Here is a 15592-nt window from a genome sequence, read left to right as displayed (position 1 = left end):
AATTCTCTATCATTCAAGGAGGGTTTGACTCTTCCAGCTAGATCTCTCCATTTTTGAGCATACTCCTTGAAACTTTCCTTGGGTCCCATAGACATGCTTTGTAGTTGTATGCGAGTAGGTGCGAGGTCAGCATTGTATTGGTATTGCTGGTAGAAAGCAACAACCAAATCTTCCCAAGTACGGATGTTGGTACTTTCCAGTTGATAGTACCATTCGAGTTGAGTTCCAGATAAACTCTCTTGGAAGAAATGGATCCAGAGCCTCTTATCAGCAGTGTGGGGATGAATCTTTCTTACATAAGACCTCAAGTGCATCTTTGGACAAGAGACTCCATCATACTTAGCAAAGGCGGGAGTTTTGAATTTTGGAGGAATAACTACCCCAGGAACGAGTCCTAGTTCTTCAAAATCCAGCCCAGGTACCTTCTGAATTTCCACGCTTCTCAGGCGCTCTTCTAGTAGTCTATACTTCTCATCAGCATAATCCTCATCTTGAGGATACTCATCTTCCTCTTCTTCTTCTTCTTCCTGGCCATCAGAACCTACATGGCTTCCCTGATTGTTCTTGACACTAAGATCATCTCCTTCCTCTTCCTTTTCCTCATGTTTAGGAACTGTTTCTGCAGCCTTCTTGGGACGACCCTTGAATCTTCTTCCTAGGTTGATCACTCCTTTGGGCTTCTTGGTCTTTTTCTCCTTCTTAGTCAGAAGGGTTTTCAGCTCGTCTTGCCCCTTGGATAAGTTCAGGATCAGATCTTGAAATTGGGCATTCTGAGCTTGAAGGTCTTTAACTGATTGCTCGAGATTCATGATGCTGAAATAAACAGCGGGGAAGTGAGAAACCTGTGGTGGAAACCTGTGATGCAATGTTATGAATGCAGATGCAATTATTTTCAAGGATCTCTGGAAATTTAGTTAGCAACGTTTTAAAAATGATTTGGTCGCTTCTTCGTTTGAAGAAATCTGACTTTTGTCTTTGAACGTCTTTCTTCGAGAATCAAGCTCACCATATCGAGTGGGTCATAGCCTCCGATTCGGGATACTTGTAATTTGAAAGTGTATGGCTAGAGGAAAATAAATCCTCTCGCCCCTTGATAGGTACTGAGTCTCTGAATTGGAAGGCATGTGGCTAGAGGAACATAAATCCTCTTGCCCCTAGATAGGAATTTAGTCCTTGATAAGAGCACCTGAAATTGCGCGCCCTAAATTCCTAGGATCCTTGAAAGGGTTAGTTAAATAATGTTATGCTTATGATGCCATGATGTCATGATGTTATGAGAATGAAGTTCGTTAGAGTTAGTGCGAGATGGTAAGGAAAAACAAGTCCTTTCAACAAAACCTGCGAGGAAATGAAGGTTAGTAGTGAACACAAACAAGTCACGCAATTCACACAAGTCACACAATTTTGGCTTAAGGCTTGCATGGGGTCTGATCAGGTGTCCTTCCCAAGGGTATTTCTATGGATAAGGAGATTTCAGCAACGGGTTCTACCAAGTGACTCAGAATTGTCAGCCCCTTCTAAAGCACCCTCGAACATGGTACATGCATACCACGCAATGATACTTTAGGAAGAAACCTATCTGAGCTGTAGTATCGGGTAGCGACCATAACTTGACATGCACCAAGAATAGCCCCCCCACTATGTTCCTAAAAGTTAGGATGGGTTAAGGGTTACTAAAGGTCCTTGAGCTCCGACGCACCCAAAGATACATGCATAAACCTCTCTCATGCAAAAGAGGTACACAATAACCAGTGGAGGCCTAACTCAAGTGTGAACTTCATTTTGACCAACCCCAAGCATGCACAAGGGGGGTCTCCATGACTATGCCACTCCTAATCTTAGGTGTTCTTGAATCCGGGAATAGGATTCGTCCTTCAGTTTTCCCAAAACGCCCCTGAAAAATAAAACAAACAAAGCAAACAATAGAAAACATTTTAAAATGAATCCTAAACTTTTAAGGTAACCCCTCTTTTATCGGAAAGTCCCCAGCAGAGTCGCCAGTTCTGTAATACGGTGAACTGACTTTTTATTAATCGGAATGTCGCGGTAAGCAAGAGTCGCCACCGACTTTTATTTTATCCAAACAAATTCGGAAAGGCAAAAAGAAACAGAAAAAAACCTTTTTAAAGAAATCTAAGTTCGGGGGGTAATTTATGCAAAGGGAAGGTGTAAGGCACCCTTTGCATCCATGGTTTTCCATGGGCTCTTAATTGCTTTGCTTGCTCGTTTGTCTTTAGAAAAAAGGTAGATGAAAGAAAAAGTGGACTTTAGCTCGTAAATGAGCGTAGCCAGTTTTCGAAGAATTGTGAGAAAGAATATTAAAGATGAGCATTGCAAGGCAATTAGGGGGCAATTACCTTAAACTCAGATGATAGGTCCCTTTTTAGCCTTTCAGAATGAAAGGGTCTATCCTTGCCATAAGAGGGCAGGAAGCCTTTCGTTTAGAGGTTGAAGGGTCGTCGAAACATCCTTTGCCATAAGACTGTCTCATGCCATAGAAGGGCAGGTAGTCTAAGGTAAGGATCAGAATAAGCCCTTTCGTAGGCAGCCAGAAGATACCTCAGCCTTTTTTCGTAGGCAACTTCCAAGGGTCGAGGTCATATTAGTGTATCGAAGGCAGCATCATTTAGGGTCGTATGACCTTTAATTATCGAGGCAGCATGGCTGAGGTATCCTCAAATTCGAGGGACATGGCTTATTCTACAAAAAAACACAAAGGCAACAGGCAACAAGGCAACAGAGGAGTTACCCCAAAAGGGTGCGTGTGTGCAACATTCACGTGGTTATTTTCAGATAATATTTATCTTGTAATTAGTGATTCTAATTGATTCAGAGTTGCACTCCCTAAATTACTAACCACGCAGTTATAAAGTAATAAAGGGAAGGGGACAATGAAACCAGCGGATCCCCAATGGGGTTTGACACAAGTAATAAAAGGCATAAAATAAAAAAATAGGGTTTAGGGTTACCAATAACGTAGCTTTGGCAATTGACAACCCTGAAAAGGAGGAAGAACAAGAAGGCAAAGTACAGTGAGTGCATTATTAGTTCAGAGACAATCAGGGTTAACCCTAATAAAATAAAAGATAAATAAATTAATAATGAATAAATAAATAATACTTAGCTTTGATTTGGATTTGATCTGATATGGTTAGAGTCGGAGGTTGCTCAGAGGTGAACCCTGAAACAAAGGCAAAGGCAAAATAATAGATGTGAGAGTATGCAGTGTTCAAAAGGATTAAAAGGATAAACCCTAAAAGTAAAAGGAAACAAAATAGACTTTAGATAAATAAAATACTTAGCTTTGAGTCTTGATCTGGCGCATTATCGGGAGACCTTTGAAGAATCGACCCTGAAAAAAGGCATATGAAAAAAATATCGTTTTTAGTGTAGGAGATGTTCAAAAAAACCTGATTACGTATAAATCAAATAAGAGAACATAAACGATTTAATTAATTATTGGTCTCGCGACCTAATTAATTAAATCAGGATCAGAAAATTAAATCGAGAGTAAAAACAGTTTTTATGAATTTTTATGAATTAAATAGAATATTTTGAATTAGAATAAAATAGATATGGATTTTTAAAGGTTTTTATTAATTAAATATAAGTTAATAATATAGTAGAGTAAAATAATAATCATTATAATACAGAAGAAAAAGATTTTTAGAAAAAAAACTAAGTAAATTTATTATTATAAAAAACAAAATAAAACAAGTAACAAATATATATATGTATATATATATATAAATATAAATAAAAGGATTTATATAATTAAAAACAAAAAAAAAAAATTAGGAACTTAGCGAAATTATCTGGTGTGGACGCGCACTGAAGGCACATCGTGGGCTGCACTATCGCAAGCGTTGGATCTGATGGCAGCTGGATCAGGTGGTCGACAACGCGAGGAGCATAATAAGAGCGTGAATCATATCGTACTGGATCATTGGGCAATCAATCCTGGTTCGCGCGCTTTTCCTTTCGAACAGACCAATCAGCGCTTGCCACTGCATCGTCTTCTTCCCTAGATTTCTGAAACAAGCCCTTTTACAGCGCTTATTGCAAAAGGCGCTACGAATGCATGACCTGAAAACAGCGAATAGGGGCAAAAGGCAACAAAAATATTGCGCGATAGTGTCTTTGAATTCGTCTCAATCATACGAATCCAGTGGTACCTGTCTCAAGGCCTAATTTTACCTCATTCAAAAAGCCCTAAATAGAGCTCGGAAACCCTAACATGGTGATACGTTTATAGCAGCATAATAACACGCCAAATTCTCCAGAAACGATCAATACACAATATTAAACACGAATTCATAAATTAAAATGGATGATGATGCATGAGTAAAGCTAATCGATCAAATTTAGAAAAGTGCAAACCGTGGCCTATATGAACGTGCTCTTGGTGTGAAGAGGCTCAGTATCGATCTGGAAACGTTCAAGGAAGTCCCTGGAGTGCGTTTGAAACCTTGAAATTCTTTGAACCACCCTCCAAATCAGAATCCGAATTGAGTTTTTTCTTGGATTTTTGCAAGTTTGGTGAGAGCTCTTCACTGCAAAATTTCGCCCCCTAATGTTCTGAATTGCTTCACTACTTATAGTAGTTCAAATTAGGTCACTTTAAACAGAGAAAAATCTCTTTGAATCCAATCTTTGTGATCTTGGAAATCTTGGAAAATATTTTGAAAATATGTTTCTTATTCAAGCCAATCTTTGATCCAATCTTTCTAATTTAGGGGTGCACGAAATCTGGTCTATCTTAGAGAATATTTGATGATCAAATAAGGCCTAAATCATCCTTTTCACCAAATATTTGATTTTCAATAATATATTTGATTTTAATCCTTTAAAAAATAGATTAAAAAATTCATAATAAATCAAATAAATCATGTAATTTCGTGGAGAAAAGATTATGGGCTCTAAATGAATTATGGATCAAGATTGTATCAAAGTTACTTAGGCCCATTTGCAAAAATATTTGGATTCCTTCACATTTTTCCCTCCAAAATGACCTAACTTTGACAAGGCCTATCTCCTTCAATTTTTGAGGTATGGAGGTGTTCCAAGACTTTTTAGAAACCTTAGAGAGTCCTCTAACCAATGTCTTTGGTCTCATATCAAAATCCTTTTCCATTCTCATTTTATGTCCTTTTGAAAAAAGTGTCTTTTTGTTGACTTTTTCAGTTCATGCCCAAAATAGTAACTTTTGACTTTTGACTTTTCTGATCTTTCCTTGCATCATCATGATCAACCCTTGATCAAATGAGGATTTTAGGGTTATGAGGATGTTGTTGACCAAATGCCATGAACTTTGACTGTATATTGACTTGAAATGACTATTTTGCCCTTGAGAGTCGACTGTTGACCTAATCAGGATTTGAGGGGACTCAGTTTGCTTTGATTGACTTGAAACTTTTCATGGAGATTCTTTGGGATGTTGGTGACCCTATGGAACCACCTTGAACCATTGATTCAATGATTTTCCATTGAACTAATCAAACCCTAGTTCAGAGCTTTTGTATAGGAGAGTGTGTTTTGGAGCTTTGTGTTTTGATTTGACTTTGTGTGTGGAAAATAACATGGGCAAATTTTGGGGTATGACAACATGCATCAGTGAAACGACTCATGGGGCAGTATTCTCTATTTGTAGCAAAGAACCAATTTAACAGGAACTTGTAGCTTTTGGCTACTAAGAATCGAATTTACTCTTTAATTTAACTTCCTTTATTGTCACATATAAAGGGTGCCTTCCGCGTTAAAGCAGTAAATCTATTTTTAAGAAATTGATAGTTTTGACTTAACAGAAAAGTGATTTTACTTGGAAAGATTAACTTAAAGAGACTCTTGGCTTTTGACCAAGAGTCAGATTTCAAACCTACAAACGCGTCCGAAAATAGTTTCAAAATCGTTTTCTAAAAAGAGTTTGTCGCCCTCGATTTTTTACCGTACCTCTCGTGGAGAGATACACGAACTGACTCTTCTCTTTCTGCTTTTGTGTTTTTGAAAATCAGAGAGTCGCCACCGACTTTTATTTTATCCAATTAAGGAAAGGTTTATAAAAGAAACAGAAAAAAGACCTTTAATAAATTCTGGGTAAGGGGGTAGGTTATACAAAGGGAAGGTGCTAGCACCCTTTGTATCCATGGTTATCCATGGGCTCTTAGATTGCTTAGCTCACTTATTTTGAATCATTTTTCTCTTGCATTGAAATGCTTGTATGTGGTTTCAAATACCTTTGTAAATTGACTTTGTAATGATCCTTGTGCGGATGTATACAAAGTGTTTTATCTTTCAAAAGATGTTTTGAAAAAAAGAACGTTAACTTCGTAATGATCCTTGTTTGGATATATACCAAGTATTGTCTTTTTAGAAAGTTTTATTTTAAAAAACAATAGTATATGAAACATTTGTTTGTTTTGATTTGAGCAAGCAATTAGGAGGTCTACCCTAAGTTATAAGGTCTTTTCCTATTTCCTTTAGAAAATTCTCCTTTCACCGGATGTAAACGGAAGTTCGATTTTGCATTTGAAACAGGAGAATTTGATTTTGATTTTGAAAAGAGTAAAAGAGGGATTACCCTAAGAGGTGCAAGTGTGATTGTGTTTTGATTTAGATATTTTATCTTTGAAGTTAATGACCTAACGCTTCAATTTTTATCTTTGACATACACGCAATTTTATATGTACTGGAATTAAAATGCGGAAATGTAAAATGCGGAAAGTAAATCTACGCTATTACATCGATTGCGCGGGAAATGTAAACTACGCTATTTACATGAATTTGACAACCTATACACTTGATCTAGGAATTTAAATTGCAAAAAAATAAAAGAAATATTTTTGGATTTTTTGATGATTGATTTTAATTAGAATTAATGCATGATTAATTTAATTAAAATGAGAAAAAGGTAGAAATAAAATTTAAACCTAAAAATTAAGTTTGAAATATGTTCAAAATGTTTGTCAATTAATTTTAAAACAAAAGAATTTTTTTGGAATTTTTTGAATTGTTTTTGAAAACTATTAAGTTAAATAATATATAATTATACAAATAATTACATAAATAATTAAAACTTAAAGAGAAAATTATCTTAAATATGTACAAAATTAGCCTATAATATATAAACTATATTTAATATAAAGAACAATTTTTTTTATGATTTTTTGATTGGTTGAGATAATTAAAAAGCAAATATATAAATATATACTAATTAATTAAGCAAAATATTTTAATATTTAAGAAATAATAAAATATTTTATGTCAAAAAATAATAGATTAAATTATAAACCTAAAAATATTTTTGTTATATTTTTTGGATTTTTTAAGCTATTTTTAATTAATTATTGAAAGAAAATTAAATAAAAATAAAAAAATATATTAGTAGTAATCCTGTGTGGTAATTAATGAAGCTCATGATATAGGTGTGTGTTTTGATGCGTTGGATGTGTTAAGATCATGATCTAATGGCTGTAAAAGTGAGGGAACATGCTATGATGGTGGGTGACATGCGCTGAATTCAAGGAGAATATATTATCTAGACTGGGGCCCACGTGCAGTTGACCAGCGAATATGATGGAAAGAAATTGCCACGCGTGTTGGTCAAAAGGTCTCCTCCACTATTCATCATCTTCTTCCTTTTACCTGCGGATTTTGCTGCAGATTTACCTGCGGATTTTCCTGCGGATTTTGCTTTCAAATCTTCAATCTTTTGAACGACCTACAAAATGAAAATAAAAAAGAACAAGGGCCACCCAGATCACCTAAATGGACCCTTCTAAACATGATAGCGTCGTTAGTTTTGCCATTTGGAGCTTGTATCATGGAGAACGAAAGCTTCACATGTTTGAAGCTCAAAAATGGTGGAGCTTCAAAACCACGTTAAAGCTTGCATGTGATCACTCAAATCTACTCTATATAATGCCATGAGTCCTCCATACCACCTTAGAAGATGATTGAAAGTGTTTGTTTGTATTGATAATGGTTGGAAAGCATGAAACAAAAATTACAAAGTTATGGAATTTTTGAGAATTTTGTAAAGTTTTTGGCTATGCCTTTGCTATATTTTCGTGTGTGTTACATTGATGAAGCATACCACTTAATTTATAAGCTAAGAAGTGCCTAAAATCTAAGCCAAGAAGCATTGATTGCTTTTGTTGAAACTTTGATTTTTAAATATTAAAAATCTTTGAATTTTTGACTAAAGCTTGCTCTTCTTCACTTCTCTTGCTCTTAGCCTCCTTTGTACTTCCCTTTGTTGCAGAAAATAAGCTATCTTGATGACTCATGCAAGGGACAAAGCTTTGGATAAGAATCTTGCATTATTTCTTTTTCACTTTAACTTTAAATGTGATAAAATTAAATCAAAAAAGAAACAAAAATGCTATGGGCCTTGGCTTGGTCGTGGGAGGCCCTTCACATTATGGGGAACATGTTTGGATCATGAAAACTTGGCCCCTTTTGGAAAAAAAACATTTTTGATCAATGTTGATTTCATGCGTTTTCCCAAAAAATGGCCAACTTCAACAAGGCATAAATCCCTCAATTTTTATCATATGAAGGAGTTCTTGTACTTTTTGGAAACCTCAAGATGTCCTTTAACCAATGTCTTTGAACTCATATCAAAATGATTTTCCATTCTCCTTGTGTGTCCTTTTGAAAAAAGTGACTTTTTGTTGACTTTGAAAATGACCTGTAATGTCTTGGTTCATATTTTTCAAATGGTGAATCTAATGACCATGGGAACAATTGCATTTGAAAGATAATTGAATTTCCTTCAAAATGAGCTATGGTTTGAATTTTTTGGATGAAGGATGAGAGAGTTATGACCAGTCAAAGTTCAGTTGACTTTTTAGGAGAAAACCCTAATTTTGAAACTTAGGGTTTTCTTGATTTTTGATCTTTCCTTGATGAATTATGATCAACCAATGATCAAATGATGAATGTTTTGACAAAATATGGATGTTGACAAAAAAATTTCATTTTTGACTGTCTGTTGACTTTTTGGTCAAACGGGTCGTCTGTTGACTGTTTGAGGTGCTGACTGCGCGTCTGAGCGAATTGAAGTTTGAAAATTTGTATGGTGGTACTTTGAGATATATGGAGGTCCATGAAATCCATTTGAGGTCTCAAAAACTTGTTCTCCTGAAAAAAACAAAAAACCTAGTCAGGGACTGTTTGTGTAGGAGACAGTTAAGCGTACCTGATTTTTGTGCAGTGTTGAGTCTCTGCTAATCATGTGATATTCAGAAGACTTCTAGAACAAAAATCTTGGAATTTTGAAATGCAAAAGATTGATTTGATTGATGGTACAAAACACGGAGAATTGCACTGTCAGCGGGTTTGACTGTCAATTTGCTGTTCAGGCATTAACGTAGCAGTTAAGGTGAAATTTCAACAGTTAAAGTTAATTTTTTTCTTTTTGTTTTTTTTGTTGTTTTTGATTATGTTAATGGTGAAAATTTATTTACATGACTTGTTAGGAAAACACAGACGTAATAAATAAATAATATATACTGTATGCGAGCAAAATTACCGATAATAACCCCGAAAAACATTTAATGCACAGAAAAATAAATATTTAACTGGCAGAAAACACACAAAATATTATCTTAGTAATTAAACTACAGTACGACAAATAGTACGACATTTAATACTGACAGTACAAATATTACATAATATAATGAACAGTACAACAAACAGACGGTACATTATTTGAAGACAAAAGATACGACAAACTTTAAGACTGACAATTAATAACCCATGCTACAAATAATAACATATAGATGATTGGGAGTGTAAACATCCCAGGTCCACATTTTTCAGGACTATGCAGACAGAAGAAGGACATGATTACCACCACGACGTTGATGACCATAAGAAAACACGTATCCATCCGCTTCGCCATTTTGCCGGGGAAGAAGAGAGAATGACTATGATGTAGAAATTTGAGAGATGAGTTAGAATTTGATGTGAGATTTTATGGAAAAAATGAGAGGTATTTATAGAGTGAAAAGAAGGATAGAGACGTTGAGGAATGAAGTGATTCCGTACAAAAGGAAAATTTGAGTGGAAGTAGGATTTGAAAGAAAGTGTATGGTAGGGTTTGAAAAGAGAGATATATAGAATAAAGTTAAGATTTGATTTTTTGAAAGAGATTTGAGAAGAAAGGAAAAGATTTTGAAAATAAATGGAATATAGTACAAAAATTAGTGGGAAACAAAAGTTAATAATAATTTACTTGTTACCAGTACAATCTGAATCCCCGGACTCTGCGCCTGCAAAAGATTTAATTCTGTACCAACTGCGTCAGTACTATTTATCTGTAAATAAATCTCAAATAAATAGCGTGTGTGAAGTAATAAACAGTACTTGATGTTTGTGTAAGAATAAATTCAACAGCGAGCCAAGATACCGTATAAGAAAAATTCTAAAAACTGAGTATTCATAAATCAGGATATTTATGGAATAAAAATCCAAGATTATATGAAACTCCCAATTTTTAGACAGAAGTCTGTTGCCTTCTTTCTGAAAAAGATGCGGGCAAATTTTGGGGTATAACAGAGTTAATGATTCCTATTTAACCAACCAAATCGCTTTCGCTTCTTTTGCTTGGTTAAATAACAATCATGTCTATCTTTGATATGGACGACTTTCGATCTTACCCAATAAACATTTTAAAGCATAATTTGACTCAAGTTAAAAGTAAAACATCCCTAGAGTATTTTCACTAATACTACAATTAGAACACAGACATGATTACAATCATTACATTCAAACCTTTATGGTTTAGCCAGACATAGTAATTGCGAGTCTATAACACATGTAGACTATGGTAAGTGCGTTTAAAGTCTACAAAACATGTAGACTATGGTAAGTGCATTTAGAGTCTATAAAACGTGTAGACTATGGTAAGTGCGTTTAAAGTCTATAAAACGTGTAGACTATGGTAAGGGTAGGAAAATAAATAAAGCAAGTAAATTGAACCTTACTCCGACCGAAGAATGAATCTTGATACAAAGTGAAGGCTGGTATGATAAACTTCAACCAAAGTGCTCAAAAACTCGATTACAACTCAATCTACACCGTAGTAACTCCCTGATGTGAATAGGTTACTACTTTACAGATACTGATGGTATATGGCTTAAGTTTGTACTAAGCTTGGATCAAAAACGAAAATGAAAAACTAACTATATATATAGTGGATCTTGGATCAGCGTAAAGACAGGAGTGCCCCTCAACTCCTTTCGGGCGGGAGTCTATTTGTGAAGGCCACGGGCGCGGCAGCTCCACCGCGGGCGCGGTGAGGAGTAACGGGCATGATCGTGTGATCGTGGCAGTTGGCTCCATCATTAAGTGGGCCACGTCATCACGTCCCCTATAGCCGGTGCGGTGCAGAACGCCATAAGCACAATTCTTCGTGAAGAAACCCTATTTTTTGGTGTTTTGGCCCGCTTCTTCACTAGAGGCTCCGAAAGGTCAAGAATCCTGAAAACAAAGGAAATACAAGCATAATACGAGATAAAGATAATAAAAGCTAAGGAAAACATGTGATATTCGAGTAAAAAACATAGTGCGATTCAGTGTAATCAAATCCTCCCACACTTAGACTCTTGCTTGTCCTCAAGCAACAACTCTCAAAAGTAGAAAAGAGGGAAGTTCTGGTGTTTACAAGTTTTGGGCGAAGAGGGCTTCTAAGTTCGAGTAAAGGTGTGTTGCTAGGCACTAGCTATCCGAACTAAGGTTATCGTGGCAACACTAAACGCAGGAATGCGAACATAAGCCTTATAAGTATGCAGAGTGGCCCTTAATATCCTACTATGCTAAGACTCTTTTTAGTACGAGGTCCTTTTTCATTCGGGTGCAATCACATTAAGCCCGTTATCTGTACGTACTCATGGTATAGTGACCGGTTAGTGACTCTAATCTCAAGTAACGGGGGCTCTGGTACAAGAGTTGGTGTAACCCCTTTATTTTTACCCACTTGAAGTTGTGGGGGATCGGACCGTAGTCCTCCTTACCAAGTCCAGCACCAGATACCTCTGGACCAACTACAACGGGTGTGCCTTTTATAAAAATTTTTTCTTTGTTTTTATTGATGCTTACAACAATCTCGAGTTAAGCAATCTTGTGAAGATTACCCAACTCATAGTTGCACACACATATATCTCTATTTTTTTTTACTTTTTTTAGGCAAAAATAGAGATCATTCACTTATATTCATCGATCCTATACTTAGAGCATGCTTAGGCCGGAGCCGACTGCTAAGATAAACTACTTAAGGACCTATATGCACATATTTTCGAGTTGTAGCACAATGGGAAGAAAAAGGGTCTAATCTAATATTTCATAAAGCTTAAGGTGCTAAAACAATAACAATTTTTCGAAAAAAAATGAGTGCCTAAGATAAAAAAAACCTATCCAGAACCTGTCTCATAGCCCAAATCCTTAAAAACAACCATAATTTCCTTTAGAAAATAAAATTTGTAAGTCTAAGGATGGGGGAAAGGGTGTACACTACGCATAAGGACTCGTCTATCACATGCATTTTATTATTAACTAAGGAAACAAAAACATACTGAAGGGAAATGAAAGCAGGAAATGAAAGCGATAAATGCTCCTCCCACACTTAAATCGGACATTTTCCCCAATGTTCCAAGATAAGGCAGGTAGGAGGTACCTGAAATGCTAGTGGGGGACACTAGCTCCCTCACCGTCCTGGTTGGTACGGTCGGAACGGCGGCTACGGCTACGACGACGGCGCTCTCTTCCCAATGCTAGCTGCTCCATCCTCTCTGTCAAAACGGCACTTGCCGCTTGTAGATCTTGTGTCCTACCAAGGAGGGAACCTTAGGTAGATTCCATCAGACGGAAATGACTAGCATATGTGGTCTGGTGACGGTGCTGCTCATTTTGGAAAGCTAGCTGACTTTCCATAATGGTTTGTAGAGAGCGGGCATTTTGCACCTGGGATGCTTGCATGAAGGCCATGTTATCGGCCACCTGTTGCTGCATGGTAGCCAGGAGGGTATCCCTCTGGGCCTCTCGGGCCATGTGCTCACGCCACATGTCCTCAGTGACATGGAAAGTGGGAACGGTACCTGCATGAAGGTTAGAAGAAGAGGGTGCAGCGCGTGATGGTGAAAAGTGGGGTGGTTCTTTTGTCCAGTAGTCGAACTCATCATCAGTGTTGTTACCCTCATCAGTAGGTAGATTTGGGGGCAATGGACCAATAAAGGTTGGGGCATTTATATCATAGGTCCAGTTGCGCTCAAATCTGATATCAGTGCGACGGGTACAAGGTAAAACAACACTCGGTACGGCGGCACCACCAACCATAAGGTAATAACCACCTTCCCGCCTCGTCTTGCACAAACACATATCTTTTAAAAACTTGAGGTTTGCAATGCGAGGGGGAAGTGGGTCGACAGTGGCAAGCTTGGTGTCCAAGCCAATGACACGAGCAATAGTAGTAACTAGGCCACCAAAGGAAATTGGTCCTCCTTTCCTCACAACGTAGTGCATGTGGGCAATCATAAACGGGACCGGGTTCACTTTGGTGTCCTCTAAGCAACTCTGCATGATAATTAGTTCCTTAGCATTCACCTTGTTCGGGTTCTCCCGAGCAAAGATGGTGGATGCTAAAAGGAAACGGAAGACCTGAAGGGCAGGATTGTGGATATGCGAAGCAAGAAGGCCACCTAAAGAATTTGCATTTTGAGTAGTGATTCTGGCCCAAAATGTTTCGAATGCCCAATCCGTGTCCAGGGGTGCTTCACAAATAGCACCTTCACCATATGGTAACCCTAACATGGCTGCCAGACCGTCGGTGGAGTAGTCATATTCAACATTAAACATTCTAAATTTGACTCCACCTACGGTGCTAGCAGTGTTAGGCGAGATGTTATATATTAAGGAACTCAGAAATTCGAACGTCAGCCTAGGGTAAGTGGATGCTTGTGTGGCAAAGATATCATGCATGCCTAGTTTATCTAAGAGGAAGTAAACACTACGGTATATTCCTAGAGAGTAGAGAGAGTTTTCATCGATATACCTTGTAGAGTGGATGGGTGTAGTTGTCAACCTTTCGAGTAGTTGACGTTGCTTGTCGCCCGGCTTGCCTTCTCGCAAAGTGTAGCCTTGGTATTCCATGGGATCTTTTTGAAGATGAATGCAAAGAGAGTAGGGAGGTTATGAAGTGTAGAGGTAAAAAAAGGTGTAAGAAAGAAAGTAGAAGAGAGGGGGTATTTATAGGTGGTGGAAGAAAATGGTGGTTGATGAGTATTTATGGAGGTTATTAATGTGGTGGAGTGGTTATGGATTATAATGGGAGTTATGGGGGGTTAGGAATGGTAAAGAATGGGTTTGGAAATGGAAAAAGGGGAAGAATAGTGAGGTTTTCGAGCAACTAGCCGTTAGGTGACCGTTGCGTCACCGCAGGCGCGGTAGGTTGAAACTGGTTGGTCCGGTTTTGTTCCCTTGGGCCCTTGGGCCTTTGCTCTTGCATCATTTCTCATATCTTGGAGTGTACCTAGCATATATATATATATATATATATATATATATATATATATATATATATTTTGTAGAATATATATATATATATATATATATACTCCTTTATATATTTTTTATGTTTAGTGAAAATACATATATACATGTATATGAACACACACACACATATATATGTTTAGTGAAAGGTCCCATGAAATCAATACCCCAAACATCGAATAATTATACTTCTTAGATATTACTCAAAGGCATTTCGTCACGTCTTGAGATGTTCTTAGTGCGTTGGCATCGGTCACATCTTGAAATGTAAGTGTGGACATCGCGCCAAACTGTAGGCCAATAAAGACCAGCTTGGAATATCTTGGCGCATGTCTTATACGTGCTTGCATGTCCACCATAAGGTGCAGCATGGCAGTGTTCAATGACGTTACCTACTTCTTCTTCTGGCACACATCGTCTGAAGATATTATCTATTCCCCTTTTAAAAAGGAGGGGTTCGTCCCAGAAGAAGTGTTTAACATCGCTGAAAAACTTCTTCTTCTGTTGGTAACTTAGGTCAGGGGGTATGATATCAGCGGCCAGATAGTTTACAATATCTGCATACCATGGCGCGCTACTAAAAGTTGAGATCTCCTCAAAGGTTTCTTTTCCAAAGGTATGTAGGGTATCCTTCTCAATAGTGTTCATCCCAGCTACTAGTCTTTCATAGGTGGAGTGATCATCTATAGGTATTAGTTCGGGTTTAAGACGTTCTAACCTAGAGAGGTGGTCAGCTACTAAGTTCCCTGTTCCCTTTTTATCTTTAATATCAAGGTCAAATTCTTGGAGTAGGAGAACCCATCTGAGCAATCTAGGCTTAGCACCCTTCTTACTTAACAGGTATCGGATTGCAGCGTGGTCAGTGTATACTATTATCTTGGCTCCTACTAAATAGGACCGGAACTTATCGATAGCAAACACAACGGCTAGCAATTCCTTTTCTGTGGTTGTATAATTAAGCTGGGCAGCGTCTAGGGTTCTACTAGCATAGTAGATGACATGCAGTTTCTTATCTTTTCTTTTCCCTAATACGACTCCTATAGAG

The sequence above is a fragment of the Vicia villosa genome, linkage group LG2, assembly GCF_029867415.1.
Source record: "Vicia villosa cultivar HV-30 ecotype Madison, WI linkage group LG2, Vvil1.0, whole genome shotgun sequence".
Taxonomy (NCBI): Eukaryota; Viridiplantae; Streptophyta; class Magnoliopsida; order Fabales; family Fabaceae; genus Vicia; species Vicia villosa.
The sequence above is the reverse complement of the archived record's forward strand: the minus strand, read 5'-3'. Positions refer to the sequence as shown.